General features: G+C 49.2%; 1 protein-coding gene across 1 annotated transcript in view; it reads right to left on the bottom strand.

The window, feature by feature from the left end:
- MYO5C (myosin VC) overlaps positions 1 to 19,497 on the bottom strand; it is a 1,282,854-nt gene that overhangs the window by 1,128,512 nt on the left and 134,845 nt on the right. The gene's annotated exons all lie outside the window — the stretch shown is intronic.

The following is a 19,497-nucleotide window of genomic DNA, read 5'->3' on the forward strand; positions in this document are numbered from 1 at the left end:
AAAATTGTTGTGCTATGGAAAACGTTATGTAGAATAGCTCTGAAATCATGTGCATGTTAGGAGGTAATACAACAGATGTGTTTGGCACAAGTAATAAAGATATGACCCATACTAAAGCAAACAATTTAACAGTCATAATTTACATTATTACCTCAGTCACCTTCAGTTTAAAATATTTCTGTAATCATAACAATATTCTGTTTTGAAACAGTCTATCTGACTTGTTTACTTTGGTTGTAAGGATGTTTTGTCTTCATACAAGCCTTATTGTTACATTACTGCTTAAATGTGATCTTCCCTGTTATTCTGAATATGTTAATCAAAGTGATAAGAAGACTTACCCATCTTATATTTATTTCAGCAATTCTCCTTTTTCCTATATTCTCACTCATCTTACCTGTCCCGCTGTTTAACACTCTTCCTGCCTGCCTCAGACCTCCTATCTCAGGACATAAAAAGTAGTTTTATTTGAAGAGCGATTTAAACAGTGCTAAACGTTTCCATTCTTAGGTCTTCTTTCACAGCCCTACTGATCCCTATCCCTCCACAACTACCTCTTACATATCTCTTTTTCCTTGCTCTCACCTTACCCCCCTAAATAATGGGTTTATGTGGTACATTTTAATGCAGAACTTTTCAGAATAAATGAGATATTAATAGACCTTAAAGGAAATTAACCTGGGTATTCAATTTGACATGGTCTTTCATTTTTCAAAACGTAAAAAGCCTCTGCCTTGGGGGATGCCGCAGGAGACAGGGAAAGGGGGAGCAGCAGCAGTGTCGGCGAAAACCTGGGCAGTTCTGTCAGCTAGAAAGGACGCAACACAGTTGGTAGCTTTGGGTAAGAAGTTGGCAGCAGTGGAGATGGGGTGGCATAGGGTGTGGTGGTCGTCGAGATCGAATGCGGCCGATAGGTCGAGTAGGAGGAGGAGAGCAAATTTGCCTGCATCACGAATGCCATCCAGTTGATTCTTTTGGTCGAGTAGTGCAGATTCTGTGCCAAATCGAGGGAAGAAGCCAGATTGACGGTAGATGAGGACGTTGTGGGTCTCCAGAAATTCCTGGATTTTTTTGGGGGTGGGGAGCCCCCTCTAACCCATGTTTCCCACCACTTAAAACCCACCCCAACCGTTTCCCCACAATATTTAACCCTTTACCCCACCACCGCCACATACATTTTCGTTAAGGTTTGTCGTTGTAAATGTTTCGGTATATGTGCATCTCTATATAGAAATGTTGTTATAAAGACTGGATACTGCAACCAGCTTCATGTAGCTACCCTCAATTCTTGCTCTGCTGTCTAACATTCCTCTGATATCGGTCTCCTTCTTGAAGACTTTGATGTCAACGTTCTCGCTCTCAATGAGATGTGGTTCACTGTCAGCACTGTCTCTGCTTTTGACACACTCCTCTCTGAGGCCTATAAGATCCTCTCTAAGCCTAGGCCTAACTGGCCTAGAGGAGGAGTGGCTTGGATCTTCCCTGAATGGCTCCCTGCTACTATCATTCCCACTCAGTCCTACTCCTCCTTCAAATGCCTCGTCACCAGGCTTGGTTTATCTCTCACCCTCTTGTTGACTCTCTCCACCATCTACAGGACCCCTGGTCCGGTCACCCTCTTCTTCTTGAAGTGGTCTGACCTCTCCTCTTCTCTTCTTTCCTCCACCTCTCAGCTTCTCCTCCTCAGAGACTTCAATATTCACCATGACTCTCCTGACTCGGCCACTGGACTCTTCTGCAGCCTCTGTGACTTTCTTTCCCTCACCATTAATCCCGACGCATTCAGCCGGTCATAACTTGGATGCTTTCCTCTCATCTGACATCCCAATCTCCAACCCTCTCACTACACCTCTATCCTGGTCTGACCATCCTCTCCTGTCCTCTCACCTGGATCTTTTAGCTCCCGGGGCAAAACCTCTGCCTGCACTGCCAGTCTCCTTCTCTGTCATTCGCCAATGAAGCTAGTGTCAGTTTCTGCTTTTGCCACCACTTTCATTCCCCCTCCGGCTCCTGCCACTGACTCTCACACTGACTCAGCCCTTGCTAATCTTCACCTGTCCATCACCAGGACCCCGGACATCTTTGCCCATGTCATGAGGATCCATAAGAAGCCTGCCTCCAAGCGCAACACCTGGTATTACTCCGATCTAGCCTCTCTGAAACGCAAGTCCAGAGTTTCTGAGCGGAAGTGGCGGGCATCAGGCACATCCTCTGACAGACTGGCCTGCTGCCTGCTCCAAAGACATTACAGACTCTCCATCTACTCGAAGAAGAGGGCCCACAACCAAGCCCGCATCTCTGGGCAGCTAACAACATGGGCAAACTGTTTAAAATCGGCAAAGAACTCGACAATCCTACAGCAGTCTCCACTTCTCCCTTGCCATCCCTGATCCTCTGTACTTCTCTGGCTTCCCAATTCTTAACTAAAACTCAGGACATCTTGTCCTCACTCTCCTCCACTTTCCATCCTCCTCCATTCCCAGATCCTAGGCCTCCCTTGGCCCCCTCTCTGTTTCCCTCTTTCTTGCCTATAGCACCGGATGAAGTCTCTAGACAAGTTCTCTCTATGAAAGTCTCCTACAAACAAGTGCTCCCATGCTCCTACAGAACTAACAAGGACAACATTGCCTCCCTTGCACCAGTCTTGATTTCCGGCTACCCCTAAAGCACTCCCTTGTGCATCCTCTCCTCAAAAAGCCCTCTGCTGACCCCACCTCCCCAGGTACCTACTGCGCTATCTCCATCACCCCCTTCCCGGGTAAACTCCTGGAGAAGCTGGCCATCTCCCAACTGATCCAACACACTGAATCTGTTGGTTGTCTTCACAACCACCAGTCTGGCTTCAAAGCAGCCAGAGGCACGGAAACTGCTCTACTGAACACCCGTGAAGACTTGCTCACAAATCTTGATTCCAACTCTCCATCCATTCATATCCTTCTGGATCTTTCCTCTGCCTTTGACACGGTCAGACATGTCCCCCTAACAAATCGGCTCTGTGACGTCCATGTCATCATGGGCCTGGCATTGGATTGGTTGACCTCTTTCCTATCTGACCGACCTTCCCAGGTTCATCTGGGCCCTTTTCTGTCCCCTATCACACTCTCCACCTGCGGCGTCCCTCAAGGAACTATCCTCTCGCTGTGGCTCTTCAGCATCTACTTTGCCCCTCTTGCCCACATGTTCTCCTCCATCGCTCCTCACTTCCAGTGTTATGCTCAGGGGAGGACTGGCAACTAAGTGTACTGTTATGACCGATAGTGCATTGCCCAAACCCACAGTGCAGCGACCCCAACTTCCACAACAAGTGATGTCAATACCAATCTCTCCCCTTTGCACACTTTCTAAAGTATATATAGTAGACATTATTGACATTACTTTCCTTTCATGCAACATATTTTTCAGGTATGATTGTGGTTTCTAAGAAATCCGGACACCTGGAATTCGCCCACTTACCAAACATATTACAATTATTTTACCAGTATAATATAATTGGTAAATGGGAAAGGTGAGATTTGAGCCCAGTTTTCAATGTGTTACAGTTTGTAGTTTGGACGACAGGCTACATCTCCTCCCATCCTATATCATCTCATCTTTAGTTTTAGTTTCAGAACAACGTAAATAGGTGTCAAAGCTATAGAATTCATTGGTAGAGCAGAGCCATTGCTGAACAAGGGGGTCTGGATTTGCTCTGCCAAACATAAGCTGGCATGGCAAAATACCCATGCCTGGCTTCCTGCCTCCTCAGCCCACAACACAAAACCCATACCTGCAACATGTGTACCCACCCCCCACAACATAAGAACCACAAGTGTCAGCCTGCCTTCTCAATATATGTTTAACATACATTGTTACACTTATTTATAGACAAACACCAAAGAGTATAAACCCATCTGAGTCAGGCTTTTTCTACAGCTAGTTAAGGAAAATAAGGCAAGTGATCAAAAGTGATTTGCTAAGGATCACAATGTATGAAGCGTGGAAGGTGGGGATTTGAGCCCTGTCTTTCTAGTTCCACAGTTTCCAATTCAGAAAGCAAGGGAGACTTCATCTTCTCCTATTCCATCTTCAGTATTAGAAACAAAACAAATGATTTTGGCAAAGTTGTTATTTAAGGATTAAACTAGTATCCTGTTCAATAAATCAGGTTTTCAAGGCACCAATATATCTACAAGGGGGAAGCATATTAATTGTCTGTATCCTGAGGCAAATACCTCTTAGAAACTGACTAAGAGTATAATTATAATGAAAATCAACTATAGTAATAATTTTTGTCTGTACTGGTGTGTGCTTTCAAAGTAACAAGTCACATGATAAAGCAACCTTAAATAATATAAGAGAAGTAGTAAATGAAACATATGCTCATAAAGCCAGTAAGCATTACTTGGTCAGAACACAGAAAAGGGGTCATTCTAATCCCACAATCAGGTGCAGTTGCATGCACGTCAGACATAGATCTCAGCAGGTCAACGTGCTGACCTACCATTCCAGATGTCTACCTCTGTCTTATTTACCCTATTTTGCTAATGCAATCATCCTCTGCTCTCCTTCCCTTTCCCACATTCTCAATATCCCCTGTTTCTTACAATTAACTTTGACCTCCATTCCCCCTTTGCTCCATCCTTTAACTATTAATTTAATCCCCTTTCCCTTACCTTGCACACACCTTCTCCTGTCCTTCCCACTCACACCCTTTAATTGCCCATCACACCAAGCTTATTCCTTGCCACTCACCACCTTCCATTGTCCTAGTTTATAAGACAGTGCAACAGAAGGTGGTGAGTGGCAAGGTGGTCTGACTAGACAGTAGACCACCTTGATCTGCCAGACACGACAAGAAGCCGTAGTCGAGGTCTTGCTGGTAATTGTGGCTATGAGGTCTGCATTTGAATAATGCAGAGCGAAAGACGGCAAGGGGACACAGCTTTTTGTTGTGCTCCCAAGTGGCACTTTCTTGGAAAGTCGGCTGCATATTTCAACTAACGGAAGCAGAGAGAACTGCAACTGGAATACGCCTTGGGCCTGGTGATGGAGAGCGAACAAGAGTGACCTATCATATTTGTGGAGTGTGTGTTTGTTTTCAGTTTCTGTGACTGGGTTAATGTGTTTGAGTGTATTTGTGACGTGTAAAGTATAGGTGGAAGGATGTATCTGTGTTCATGTGACTTTGTATCTATAAATGTGAATCTGGTGTTGATTTGCATGTGTCTCTTTTGTTGGTCACATAGGACAAGAGTGTTCGGGACAAGACCATGAAAAACGATGACAGACTTAGGGGGGCATTCAGAGTTGGGTGGTAAAAGTAAAACCGTCAGTATTTGGCAAATACCCTGGATTTTACTGACCCCCCAAATCATGGTTTGAGCATATACTCTCAGTGGTATTCTATGGGAATACCGCCGGTGGTATTTTAAGCAGACGTTTTGTAAAAAATCCACCTATCTTTACCTCCAACTTGATGGTGGAGGTAAAAAATCCAAAATGGCCCCAAATGTTTTTAATCGTTTTACTATACATAACGGAAGCACAGGTGCTTCCCTTCTACATAGTGAAAAGGGTTTTTACAAATGGCCATGTTGAGGCGGTAAATAGGTGGGCATCTCTAATTGACTCCTCTCACCACCTTATCCATATAATGCATAAAAGGGCTAGACTTAACCCATATGTGCATAAAGAAAAATTAACAGTAGTGAAATGAGCCAGTACTGTACATAATCAATTTCTCCCTTTACATTGATGCCGACAATGGCTGAAAACAAATGTAAATACATGTTTTACATTACCACCATCTGAGGTGGTATTTCCCAAATAGAATTGGAGGTATTCCAGAAAGATCACCTCTGCTGGTGGTTGTCAAGACTTGCGAGTCGCGAGGAACAAGGATACCTCCTTCCCTAAGCAGCCAACAGCGAAACCAAAAGACACTCGCTGTTCGAAGATTAGGGTCACAGGTGGAAGAAACAGGATACCCAGGGCTTCCGGATGGCTGCTGCAAAGGAAAGGGGCAAGTTAGGTGATGGCAACAAGATAAGCAATGTGTTATATGTAGGAAACAGTAGGCACACCTACCAGAAGTCAGGAGATAGAGTATTCTAAATGGTGGGGTAATACCTGTTGCCTCAGCGGGCCGATACAACACACAGGGGCACTGTGAGGTAGAAGAAAGCGCCCTTACACCACACTGGCACCACCTGTAGCTTGAGGCCTGTGACTGATGGAGTGTCACAGGAAGGCAAATCCGGATCAGCTGATTCAAAGGGGAAAACCGTAAGAAGTCCATAAACAATCCGAAGTCAGAACCAGAATGTCGATCTGCTGGCGTATGGAACCAAGAACAATCCGTGAGCAACCCGTAAGCAATCCGAGGTCAGAACCAGGAGTAACAATCCCAAGGCGTAGCACAAAAGGGTATGGCAAACAGGAGTCCGTAGAGTGAGGTCCAGAGGTCAAAAGCACAAAGAAGACGAAGTAAACAGGAATCCAGATTGTAACGACACACGCCATAAGAAAACAGCTGAGAAGCCTTGTGTTGCTGGGTAGTGTCTGTTTTATCCCGTAACTTCTGTCACGTGAGCCTGTTGATCACGTGATGCTTCACATGATTCGGTGACTGACGCGGAGCAACGGGTACGCTGGTCCTTAGCAACAGGGGGGCATGGCTAGTGTCTGACTGCAATTGGCAATGACGCGCCTGGACACATAGCGTGCCCCTGGTGCTCCACATGAGACACCTTTCCTTCTCTGCGTGTGCAGGCGCCACAGGAGTCACCATGCCGGATACACACAATGGCTCCTCCCGTGGTATCCTCTCCAGTGCCCCAGCACTCTTCTGCCCACGAGGGAGCGAACCCCTGAAGCAGACATAGGGGGAACTTAGAGGTGGCAACTCCAGGTCCCAGGCATCTACGTGGGTGAGTTCTGTAACAGAGGCTAGGGACTTGCTGCAGGGAGGTGTGAGCACGTGTGCATGGATGTGTGGGCGTGGCAGAATTCCCCCCCACAAGGGCCCATGACCCCGTGGGCAAGATGGGTGCGCCCTGTGGAATCGGGACACTAATAAGGGCGCATGGACATCGGACGCCAATTCCCACGACCTCTCCTCGGGGCCATACGCCACCCAATCTACCAGGTAGTACAGGCGATCCCTAGAAACACGGGAACCCAAAATAGCATTTACTGCATATTCCATAGAGTCATCACGTACCATTGGGGAAGGGGTAACAGACAATCTAGAGGCAAACGGGCAGGGCATAAGCAGGGAGGAGTGAAAGACAGGATGTATCCTCCAAGCAGGAGGAAGCGACAATCTAAAGTCCATCGGATTCACCACACGTAGGACTGTGTACGGACCCACAAAATGCGGCAAGAGCTTACAAGAGCCAGGCAGTGGCAGATGTCTAGTGGAGAGCCACACCCTATCCCCCGGGACATAGGATGGTGTAGGAGCTTGTTTCTTATTAGCCGCCACCCTCATGCTTTGTTGTGCCTCAAGGAGGTGCGTGAGTGTTTGCACATGGATCAGGGACATATCACAGATACAAGCAGTGGCGGCGGGCACATTCGGCCTAGACAGGTCTGCTATTGGCAGGGTGCGAGGATTCTGTCCATACAGGGAATGGAAAGGGGAAGTACCCAGAGGAGAATGTGGTGCATTGTTGTAGGCGAATTCCGCCAGATGTATGAGTTGATACCATGATTGCTGATTTTGCAGGGTGAGACATCGCAGAGACTGTTCCATTACTTGATTCACTCTCTCTGTTTGCCCATCCGTTTTCAGATGGTAGGCAGAGGAGTAACGGGCATCTATTCCTAGTAGACTGGTGAGGGCCTTCCAGAATTTGGAACTGAATTGGGTACCGCGATCCGAAACCAGGACCGTGGGTAACCCAAAAAAACAAAACACCTCCCGAAAGAACATCTCTGCCAATCTGGGTGCTGAGGTTATGCCTGTACAAGGGACAAAACAGGCCATTTTCGTAAATGAGTCAACTACCACCCAAATGGTGTCAAACCCCTTGATTTTGGGTAGGTCGGTAACAAAGTCCATAGTGAGTGTATGACATGGTCTCGGGGGTACAGGTAGCGGTTGGAGTAGGACAAGAGGAATTCCCTTCCTATTTCTGCACTGAGCACAAATAGAACATGTGTTGACATAAGCATTAAGGTCTGTGGGGGCGTGGCTTGGCGGCCATGCGAGAGTGAGCAGACTCCGAGAGGCTCCCACCAGATCCGACCAAAGATCCTGAGAAAGGCGTATATTAGGAAAAAAAAACCCGAACAAACACCAGGAAAAGGCGTCGGAAGACCCAAGGCACACACGGGAGAAGACCCGAGGAAAAACGGAGGCCAGAAGAGCGAAAACGAGAAGAGGGAGAGACGCGCGGCACCACCAACAAAATGGCGGGTGCGCAACGCTGAAAAAGAGACCCGCGTCTCAACACACGAAGAAGGCCGAAGGGAAGGAGTAGAACCGGGCGAGATAGCCGATCAACATCCAGCGCAGGCAGGACCGAAGTACCACCAGAGTGGCAGAAATCCGAGACGCCAACTGCAGAGATAGCCGCGCGACACCGACCCAGAGAAGGTGAAGACGGCGCGGCTCAAGAACAGGAAGCGGCCCACGGACCGGGGCTGGAGAACAGCTTTCCCCAGCCGATGCGGAGACGAGCAGCAGCAGCGGAGGCCTAGCGGAACAACGAAAGAACCTGAGCGGTGAGGCAGCGGAGGCGAGGGGCGACCCATAGACCGAGCCTCAGAAGAGCGGAGGTGAGCGTCAACGGCGGAGAGCCAACGGAGCGACGTGGGACCCCGAGAGACGAGGCGGCGGAGACTGGGAGACGACCCGTGGACCGGACCAAGAGAGCCCTCCCCTGACGCGGAGGAGTGTAGAAGCAGCGGAGGCCCAGCAGAATAACCGGAGAACCCGGAAGGCGAGGCAGAACGGATCGAAAGCGGCCTACAGACCGAACCGAGGCAGATTCCCTCACGTCGAAGCGGAGGTGAGCAGCAGCAGAGCAACGAGGGATCCCACAACGAGAAGAAACGGAGAACGAAGAGCGATCCATAGGCCGGACCACAGAAGAGCCTCTCCTGGCCGACATGGGAGTGAGCAGCAACGACGGAGACTCAGCAGTGCAACGAGGGACCTCGAGAGGAGAGACAGCGGAGAACGAGAGGCGGCCCACGGACTAGACCCAGAAGAACCCTCCCCTGCCAACGCGGAGGTGCGTAGCAGCAGCGGAACCCGATAGGAGAAGCAGTGAAGAATACGAGGCGGCCCACAGACCGGATCGCTGAAGAAGAGCCCTTACCTGCCAGTCCGGAGCGGAACCGAGGGAGACAGCAGATCAACGCCCAGCCCAAGCAGGATCGGAGCATCACCCGACCGGCAGCGAGACAAGGCACCGACGGCAGCAACAGTAAGAGAAGCCCGAGACAGCACTACAGAAACAGCGCGACACCAAACGGGGAAGGAAGAAGGCGTCGAGACCCACGGACTGGAAGCGGCCCACAGATCGGACCGAAGAAGAGCCCTTCCCTGCCGACGCAGAGGTGACTAGCAGCAGCGAAGAGCCGGCAAAGCAGCGGGAGATCCCGAGAAGGGAGGTAACGCCGAGACACAGGAACCAGGCCCAGGGAACAAGAGATAGACCGCGGGGCAGGTCAGGAGAGCCGAGACCTAACAGAGACGACATAAGAGAAGAAGGTAGCCGCCGTCGTAACGAGGAGAGCAAAAGAATTACACATAGACCCGGACACCACCCCAACCAGCTGCCTCACAGATAACCAGCAAGCGGGGGAGAGAACGTAACAGTCACTACGAACCACAAATCCATCCAGCACAAACAGACCCCCCCCACACAGGCAGAAACTGGGGGATGAGCCGCCTCACGCAAGGCACAGACTCCAACCACCCAAAAGCGAGAGGGAAGAGAACACCGGAGAGAGACACGGCAAACGGACAACGAGGGTAAAGACACAGAGAGAAATCGCTTATTAAAAAGGCAACACACGCAGGAAAGAGTGGAAGCGAGTGTGAGAATTGAGCAAGGACCCACTGAAGCACAAACGAAACCAGACTGAACAGGGCCCAACTACAGGCCAAGAGCAGTGGGTACTAACATGCCAGACAAGCCTAAAAGCGGCAGAGGGAGACAAACAGTCATGGAGACATTCACCCGGAAGAACGACGACCAGCAGCCAGAGGCTGGGGAGAAAGACACGCCGGAGTCATACGCCACGCAAGGAGAGATCAGGCAAGTGGAAAGCAGCATACTGGAAGCCATAGGGGCGTTAAAGACGTCGATAGAAGGCAAGTTGGACGCAGTGATGGTAGATGTGGGACTCCTTAGACAAGATACGAGAAACCTGGCGGAAAGGATGACAACAGTGGAACAACAAGCACAGAGCAACTCAGTGGAAGTGTCCGCCTCGCGAACACAAATGTCGGAAGCACTGGAAAGAATTAATATACTAGAACGCAGAGCTGAAGACGCAGAAGGCAGGGCCCGGCGCAACAACGTACGAATAGTGGGGCTGCCAGAGGGGGAGGAAGGAAGGGACCCCACGAACTACATAGAGAACCTCCTGATCCAAGAAGTGGGAGCAGAGACCCTATCCCAAGGCTTCGTGGTAGAAAGGGCACACCGGGCGCTGACTAGAAGACCGCGCCCAGGAGCACCACCAAGACCAATGATCGCAAAAATTATGAACTTTAAGGACAGGGAAAAAATCCTGACTTTCTCGAGAGAAGGAGGGAACATCACAAGGAACGGGGCCAGGATAACGATATATCCAGACTATACGGTACTTGTGCAAAAGCAGAGAGCCCAGTTCTGGCAGACCAAAGAGCGCCTTCGAGCGGCAGGGGTGAAATTCATGCTGCTGTATCCAGCCAAACTAAAAATACTGCATGACGGAAAAACACAGATCTTCAAGACAACGACCGACGCCCAGGAGTGGATGGACCAGCGTGGGATTCCACAGTCGGCAGAGAGGAACGAGCGAAACAGAAACCACCCCCGGCAAAATAGAGACTAGAACCGGGCACGACAAGTACACCCAACGCTACAGGTGCAAGAACAAGACGGTAGAGATGCCCTACCGGGAAGTAACGAAAAGGAGCAACCGACAGCCACCAAGTTGAAAAGCCCACAGTAAAGAGACTTACAAAGGGAGCACAAGACTCGGGGAAGGGGAACCGCCAAGACCCACAGAGAAGCCCCAGTAAAAACAATGTTTATAGTGTCAGTTTCAAGACACTACGCCGCGACAGGCAAGGCCGAGGAGGAAAAAGCGGCACCTGGAAAGCGGTGGAGCCCGAGCAGAGGAGGGGAGGCTGGGCGTTTGTTGACGTTATTTGGGTTAACAGTTATAACAGTTGGGAAGTTAAGGCAAAGCCCGCAAAGAAAGGAGGAGAGCGGAAGAGGAATTAACAGTTGTCACACACAAAGAATCGGCAAGGAAAACAAATTCAGGGGACAGTACCCACAAACAAAAAGCTGGCGGAAAGCACGAGGCAAGACCGCCCACAACAAAGAGCGGCCAACAGAGAGAGAAACGACCCGAGAGAGAAAACGAACGGACGATTCAAAACTCAACAGCCAGAAGAAGGGACACAGATCCCCGGCAGGAACACACCGAGAGAATAAGACACTGAGCGAGCCCATGGGAAAGAACAGGCCGCAAGCGCTAGTCCCCACAAGGACCGAGATGTCTTAAGAATTGTCACGTGGAATTTCAGGGGGATGAACGCATACGTCAAGAGGCTAAGGATTTATACCTGGTTAAACAAAACAAGGACCCACATTGCACTGTTGCAAGAGACGCACCTGACGGCGGAAAAACAGGCCAAAATAAAGAAAAAATGGGGAGGCCAGATGTATAGTGCAACATACTCCAACTACGCCAGAGGAGTCATAACCTGGGTCGCCCCGGGCGTCCCATTCCAGCTCATCCACCAAGAGAAAGACGCGGAAGGGAGAATCCTGGTAGTCCATGGGATGCTAGAAAATCGGGAGATATGCCTCGTGAACACCTATGCCCCTAATCACGACGCTACAGCCTTCTTCAGGACGCTCCCGCCCCGGCTGGCCCCGTACAGGAATGCAACGATGATTTGGGCAGGCGACCATAATTGCACACTGGACCCCCGGCTGGACAGGTCGGACAATAAGCACAAGAGAGCGGCGCCGCCAGCGAGAGCACTACAACAGATACTAGACCAGCTCGGACTCGGGGACGTCTGGAGGAAGGTACATGGGGAAGAGAGGGGATACACGCATTATAGTGCCCCACACAAGACATTCACACGGATAGACTACCTGTTTACGGGCAAGGAGACACTGGGGGAATTCACTGAGGCATACATACACGCGCGAACCCTATCTGACCACGCCCCCCAGACGATCACATGGGCGCACACACACAGGAGAGCCCCTATACCAACATGGAGATTGAGGGCAGAGGCATTATTGGACGCGGGCTTCCAGGAACACATCCAAAGCGTAATAGAAGATTATTTTGAACATAATGAGGGTAGTGTGGAAAGCACAGGAACGGTCTGGGAGGCCTTCAAGGTGGTAGTCAGAGGGGAGGCGATGGGGAAAATGGGAGGTCTCAGACGAGAAACCCTAGCACAACTAGATGAGTTAGAAAGGAGAATCGAGAAGGCTGAGAGACAAGCGGGGGAGAAGGGGGCGGAACAAGAGAACCTCACCACCCTGCGACAACAGTGCGTGGAGACCTGGGAAAGATTGGGACGGCTAGACTACGGGAAATATATACAGAAACTACATGCTGAGGGGGACAAGCCTAGCAGACTCCTGGCCTGGCTAACCAAGCAGGAGACTAAGCGGGAGCCAATTAATGAAATTCAGAACAGAAAGGGAGAGGTGATAAGATCCCAAGAGGGAATAAACGAGGTGTTCTCGCAGTTTTACGAGGACTTATACTCCAGGGTCCAGGAGGCAGAGGAGGGGGACCTGAAGGAAGCCCTCGCGGAAATTAGACTCCCACAATTGACGGAGGAGCAGGCCCAAATATTAGACGCCCCTCTCACTGTAGAGGAACTAACGGAGGTAATCGCCCAGCTCCCGACAGGGAAATCTCCGGGGCCAGATGGGTTCCCGGGGGAATTTTACAAACAATATAAAAATGACATAGTCCCGAGACTGCTAGAAACACTAGAAGAAGCATACGAGAAAGGAAGACTCCCGAGTAGTATGTCAGAATCTATAATAATCCCGATCCTTAAACCAGACAAGCCCCCCCTTGAATGCGGTTCCTACAGACCGATTTCCCTAATAAACCAGGACTCCAAGATCCTGACGGCGGCACTAGCCAACCACCTGAAAAGAGTGCTACCCACCCTGATCCACACGGACCAGACAGGGTACGTGCCAGAACGGAACACGTCCTGGAACCTGCGCAGACTCCACTATGTTATAGAAAGGACAAACCAGGAGGGAGGGGAGTGTGCTGTAGCCTCACTGGATGCAATCAAAGCATTCGATTCGGTGGGATGGGACTGGCTCCTGGGAACGCTCACCCACTATGGGATTGGACAAGGGTTTACAAGATGGATAGAACTACTATACAAAGACCCGAGAGCGAGAGTCAAGACGGGTAGACAAGTTTCTAGGGAATGGGGCATAGAGCGAGGCACAAAACAGGGATGCCCCCTGTCCCCAATGTTATATATCCTGGCCCTGGAGCCGTTCGCAGTATTCCTAAGAACGGATTACAAAGACACGGGCATAGAGATAGACGGGGAAACACACCAGATATCCATATACGCAGACGATATACTCCTTTACATACAGAACCCACGCACCCACCTGCAGGACTTACTAGAGGCGCTACGCGCGTTTGGTAGGTTATCTGGAATAGTGGTCAACAGAGAAAAATCCGTGCTGTTTCCCCTGGCAGGCCTACGCGCAGTGCCGCCAGATCAATTACCGCCTCTGGGCATCACATGGGCCCCGAACACCTTCAAATACCTGGGAGTGGACATCTATCACGACACCATGGAAACACACGCAGGTAACACACAAGTAGCTTTAGACAAAATTGAAAAGGCTATGAAATTCTGGCAGACGCTACCGTTGGGCATGATAGGCCGGGCGGCACTACTAAAAATGACAGTCCTACCCCGACTCTTATATTACTTCACGAACATCCCATACAACATACCAAGGCCCTTCTTCAAGCGCCTACACACTATGGCGAGAACCTTCCTATGGGGAGGGGGGCGAAACAGGGTGGCACTAAGCACACTACAGAGAAGCTATGAGTGGGGGGGCATCAAACTCCCAGATTTTGAATATTACTATTTGGCAGCACAACTCCAATTTGTGGTGCGATGGCTGGGCGAGGAGACCTCAATAGATGCAATAATTATTGGGCCAACACTCCGGAGGTATTACCTGAGAGAATTATTATGGGTCAATGCCGCCCAAGCCAAAGACCTACCCAAAATAGTCCAACTAGGCCGAACACTATGGAAAAGAGCCTGGAAGACACAGGGCATACGAGACCCCTGCTCAAGACATATCCCACTGGCGGGGCTGGTGGACACCCGAGTGGCCAGCCTGACCACGTACAGGGCACAATGGGAAGACAAAGGTGTGGCCCAAATTGGGGACCTGTGGCGTGACGGACAGTGGGCTGAATTCCAGACCCTGATGGACGAACAAGATGTACACAGGGGCCAATTCATCCTGCACAATAGCCTAGTTCGGACAATAAAGAAGAGGTGGAGCACTATGCCAGAGCCTGAGGACACCGAAGGGGAACTAGAGGCATGGTACGATATATCCGAAGGAGGTCATACGGTGTCCAGACTCTATGAGCAAATACTGGGACACACCAACAAAAAGACACTAACAGCACGGATGAAGTGGGAAGAGGAACTGCAACAACCCTTCGAAGACGAGGAATGGAACAAAGTCCTCATGTACACAAAAAAGGTGTCCAGAAACGCCAGGTTCAGACAACTGCAGATATACATAGTACATAGAGCATATCTAACCCCCAAGAGAATGTCAAAGATGGGAGAAGGACAAACCCGGAGCTGCCCGCGGTGCGGAGACGAACAGGCCGACATGGTGCACATGTTCTGGTCGTGCCCGCAAATAGCAGACTTCTGGAACACGGTGAGAGAAAAGGCGTTGACAGCAGACATACGGATGCCAGCAAGAACGCCAGCAACATACCTATTGGGCCTGTTCCCAAGGGGGCACCGGCAGATGACACACGTGGCAAAAATGAAGGATTTAATGACAATACTAGCGAAACGCCGCATAGCGATGGCATGGAACAAGAGCGAAGGCCCCTCGAAGGAAGGATGGTGGGCCGACCTACAAAAATGGGCAATAGCAGAGACGGCAGTCTGGGCGAGAGCTACACAAGGGGGAGAGAGCGACAGCGGAGCCAGACTACAAGCATGGAACTCCCTGGTGCAAGACCTGTTTGGCAGCGGAGGCGAGGATGATACGACTGACAATAGCGATCCAGGCGACTCAGGAAACGAAGAAATTGAACCGCCCACGTCGGGAGGCACTACATAATTCAGAGGAAGAGAACTAACGGGAAGAAAGAGACGAGGTTGTGACCAGCGCGGACTCTGAACAGTGCAACTCCAACTGGGAAAGACCAGCAAACACATGCAAAGACAAGACCAAGGGAAACTCCCAGGGAAAGGAGGGAGGCCACCGGGAGACCGGCCCCTCCGCTACGAACTTGACAACGGCCGGCGCCGGCCCCGAGGCGGCAACGGACCACGAACATACTGCGGCAGCCTTTGGGGAGAGGGAGGGGGGGAGGAAGGGGGAAAGGAAAATGGGAGGGTGACTTTTGTTTCTGTTTTGTCTGTTCTCTCCCATTCCTTTTATGTTGTAAAACCAATAAAAAGAAGTTAAAAAAAAAAAAAAGCATTAAGGTCTGCCCTCATCGAAGGCCACCAACACCAGCCTTGTAATAAACCTAAAGTGCGCCTTTGTCTGGGGTGGCCATTAATGGGAGCACAGTGGAACCACTGTAGAGCTAAATTGTGTGATTCCGTGATTGGAATAAACAATTTATCCTGATAGTAGGGAAGATCGTCATGTACCACTAACCCCCAATCCGATATTTGTTCGGGATGTGATTTAGTCCATTGATGTATAGTGTCTAGTAGACTTGAAGGAGGGATGCATAGCCATACTACATGTTTTTTCTCTAAGACCGTTTCTGGAAAAAACGGGAGAGAAACGCCCCCCCTGGGGAACGAGAAAGAGCATTGGCCTTTCAGTGTGTAGTTCCTGGTTTATGATTGATGACAAAGTCGTAGGCAGCAAAGAATAAGTGCCATCGAACTTATCTGCTATTGACGCATTTTAATGAGGCCAAGTCCTGTAGTTTTCTATGATCGGAATAGACAACTGTCTGATGCGTGGCCCCTAATAGATAGTGTCTCCAAACCTGAAATGCTTCTTTGATGGCCAGTAATTCTTTCTCAGTGATGGTGTAGTGTGTTTCTGTAATGTTGAACTTCCGGGAGTTATAGGCCACTGGATGTAACCGGCCAGAATTAGGGCATGTCTGGGATAAGACGGCTCCCATAGCAAACGAGGAGGCATCGGCTTCCACTAGACACCTATAACAAAAGGATCGAAAAAGCAGAATCTAACACAAAAGAATTTTTTAAGATTCTAAAAGAATTAGAATCCCTGACTGCCCCTATTGATAAATGTGTCACAGATGCACTATGGTGCAGCAACATCCAGAAGGCACTTCTAGATAAAATAGCCCGTTTACAATCTAAAATCAATGCGAAAAAAGACCTGTTACTCGCTGACCCTGATCACAAACAACTTCCTAACAAGTCACCTACCTTTGAGCCAACCTGTAAACCATTTCGTTTCTCACTCCTCTCAATTTGGGAAGTAGAAAACATCATTAGGAAACTTAAACCATCGAATTGCCAAGGCGACGCTTGTCCTGCTCCGATTATCAAAGCAGCAGCTCATGAACAGGCACCATTCATTACTAATCTTATCAACGCGGGAGTAGTGCCTGATAACTTAAAAGACGCCTGGGTCATCCCAATAATCAAAAAACCCACTCTTGACCCAGCCAACCCTACCAACTATAGGCCGATAACAACTGTACCCTTCTTACTAAAGATACTAGATAGAGCAGCCTACCTGCAAATACAGGCTTATCTAGAAACAAACAATCTTCTGGGACTAAGGCAATCCGGCTTCCGACGTAGACATGGCACGGAAACTGCCCTAATAGATCTCACTACTCAGATTCAAATTTTAAAAGACAATGGCAAACTAGCACTGCTCTTATTGCTTGATCTGTCAGCAGCTTTTGACTTGGTCAACCACCAAACGCTTTGCCACCACCTGAAATCTGCAGCTCACTTTTCTGACGCAGCCACTACCTGTATCAGCTCCTTCTTGGCTAACAGAACCATGAGAGTCTTTTCTCCTACTGACTCGGCTGAATCCTCACCAGTCCCGTGTGGTGACCCGCAAGGCTCTTGCGTGTCCCCAACGCTCTATAATGTATTTACGAAGCCCCTTTTCGATACCCTTGACTATCTGGGTGTCATGTATACTAATTATGCAGATGACACCCAGATACTCATTCCTATCTCTGGCGACTATGAAACTGATAGCAAAACCCTCAATGAAATATACGCAGTAATACAAGCGTGGATGGCACACCATGGACTTTGTCTCAATGACGAAACATCTGAGTTGATTATCCTTGGTACTTACGCTAAACTAAAAAAACTAAATACTGCTTTCAAATCGTTCACTATTGATGGTAACCCCATCCCTGTCTCTAATAATACAAAAACCCTTGGTATCTACCTCGATGCCACATTATCCTTCACCAAACAAACCAATGCAGTAGCGTCTTCAGCCACCTACACATGTAAACTTATTACCGCATGTAGGCCGTTTATCTCCACTCCCAACTGCATTACTCTTGCTAGAACGTTAGTCTTGTCCAAAGTAGATTATAGTAATGCCCTCTACTTAGGCACTAGCCGCAAAAATATTCACAAACTACAAGTAACTCAAAATAATGCCATTAGGGCAGCCCTCAACATCCCTAAGAAGTCGCATATCTCTGAGACTATACGTAATCTGCATTGGCTCCCAATAGAGCACAGAATATCCCTCAAAGTTCTTGCCCTTACCCACAAAGCCAGGGCTAACCTCGCACCATCCTACATCTCTAACCAACTTACCCCACACACATCTACAAGACCACTTAGAACAGCTCAAGTTAACACTATGGGCCTCATTACACAGAAGGCGGTAAGGGTTAACGGTCACTGGTAATGGTACCGGTGACCGTTAACCCTTACCGCCTTACTACGAGGTCCCTTTGCGGGTTGGTACTTTAACGCCTGCTTTTTAGCAGCTGTTAAAAACCAACCCGCAAAGGGACCAGGGTGCTAATTACGGTAACGCAATTTGCGGTACCGTAATTAGCACCTTCCCATTCCCATTATGCCCTATGGGGCAAAAATGGGAATGGGGAAGGGCAATGGGGGAAGGGGGAATTACCACCCCGCCAACCTTGGAATAGGGCGGTAATTCCCCTTTCCTCCAAGGCAGTGCCGGTATTATACCGGCATGGACCAAGGTGCTAATAGCACCTTGGTCCACCGCCTACCGTGTAATGAGGCCCTATGTCTATACCAAGATTCAAACTCCATAACTCAGGAGGAGTTTGTTTCCCTGTACAAGCCTCAAAGCTATGGAACACACTACCTGCTCCAATCAGGTCTGTAACCTCCTTCAACCTATTTAAACGCAACACCAAACGTTGGCTTCATGACCTGGACACATTGACAGCTTAACATCCTACAGCTTAGATTTACTGCCTACCCACTGTACATATTGTAAATAATATCAGTATCTGTCTCACCTTCGGCCCACCGCCATAATTGCAACATGTATGCTTGTACCTGTAATACCAAAGTATGTATTTATTTGTAACCACAACTATTGTAACTGTTGCCTACTGCTTGCTAATGTAACTGTACTCTTATGTAACATGATCAAAAAATGTACGCGCCCGTATGCCCCTGGGCCTGGTTGCGCTTTATAAATAAACCAAATACAAATACTATAAAAGGAAGATCGGGATTCGGGTGTTGGAGAACCGGGGCCGAGGTAAAAGCGGTTTTTAATTTGTCGAAGGCTTCCTATTTCGTGGATCATATAAAGGGTACATGAAGACTGGTGAGAGCAGTAAGAGGAGCCAAAATGTCAGAGAACCCAAAGATAAACCGCCTGTAGATATTGGCCAAGCCCAGGAATGACTGTAGGGCTTTGCAGGAGTTGGGAACAGGCCAGTCCAATACCGCACAGATCTTGGACTCGTTCATGGATAGACCTCCAGGCGAAATGTGGAACCCCAAGAATTCTGCACTGTTTACATGGAATAGGCATTTCTCGGGTTTGGCATAGAGGGAATGGGCCGGTAACC

The sequence above is a fragment of the Ambystoma mexicanum genome, chromosome 11, assembly GCF_040938575.1.
Source record: "Ambystoma mexicanum isolate Mex_15411 chromosome 11, UKY_AmexF1_1, whole genome shotgun sequence".
Lineage (NCBI taxonomy): Eukaryota > Metazoa > Chordata > Amphibia > Caudata > Ambystomatidae > Ambystoma > Ambystoma mexicanum.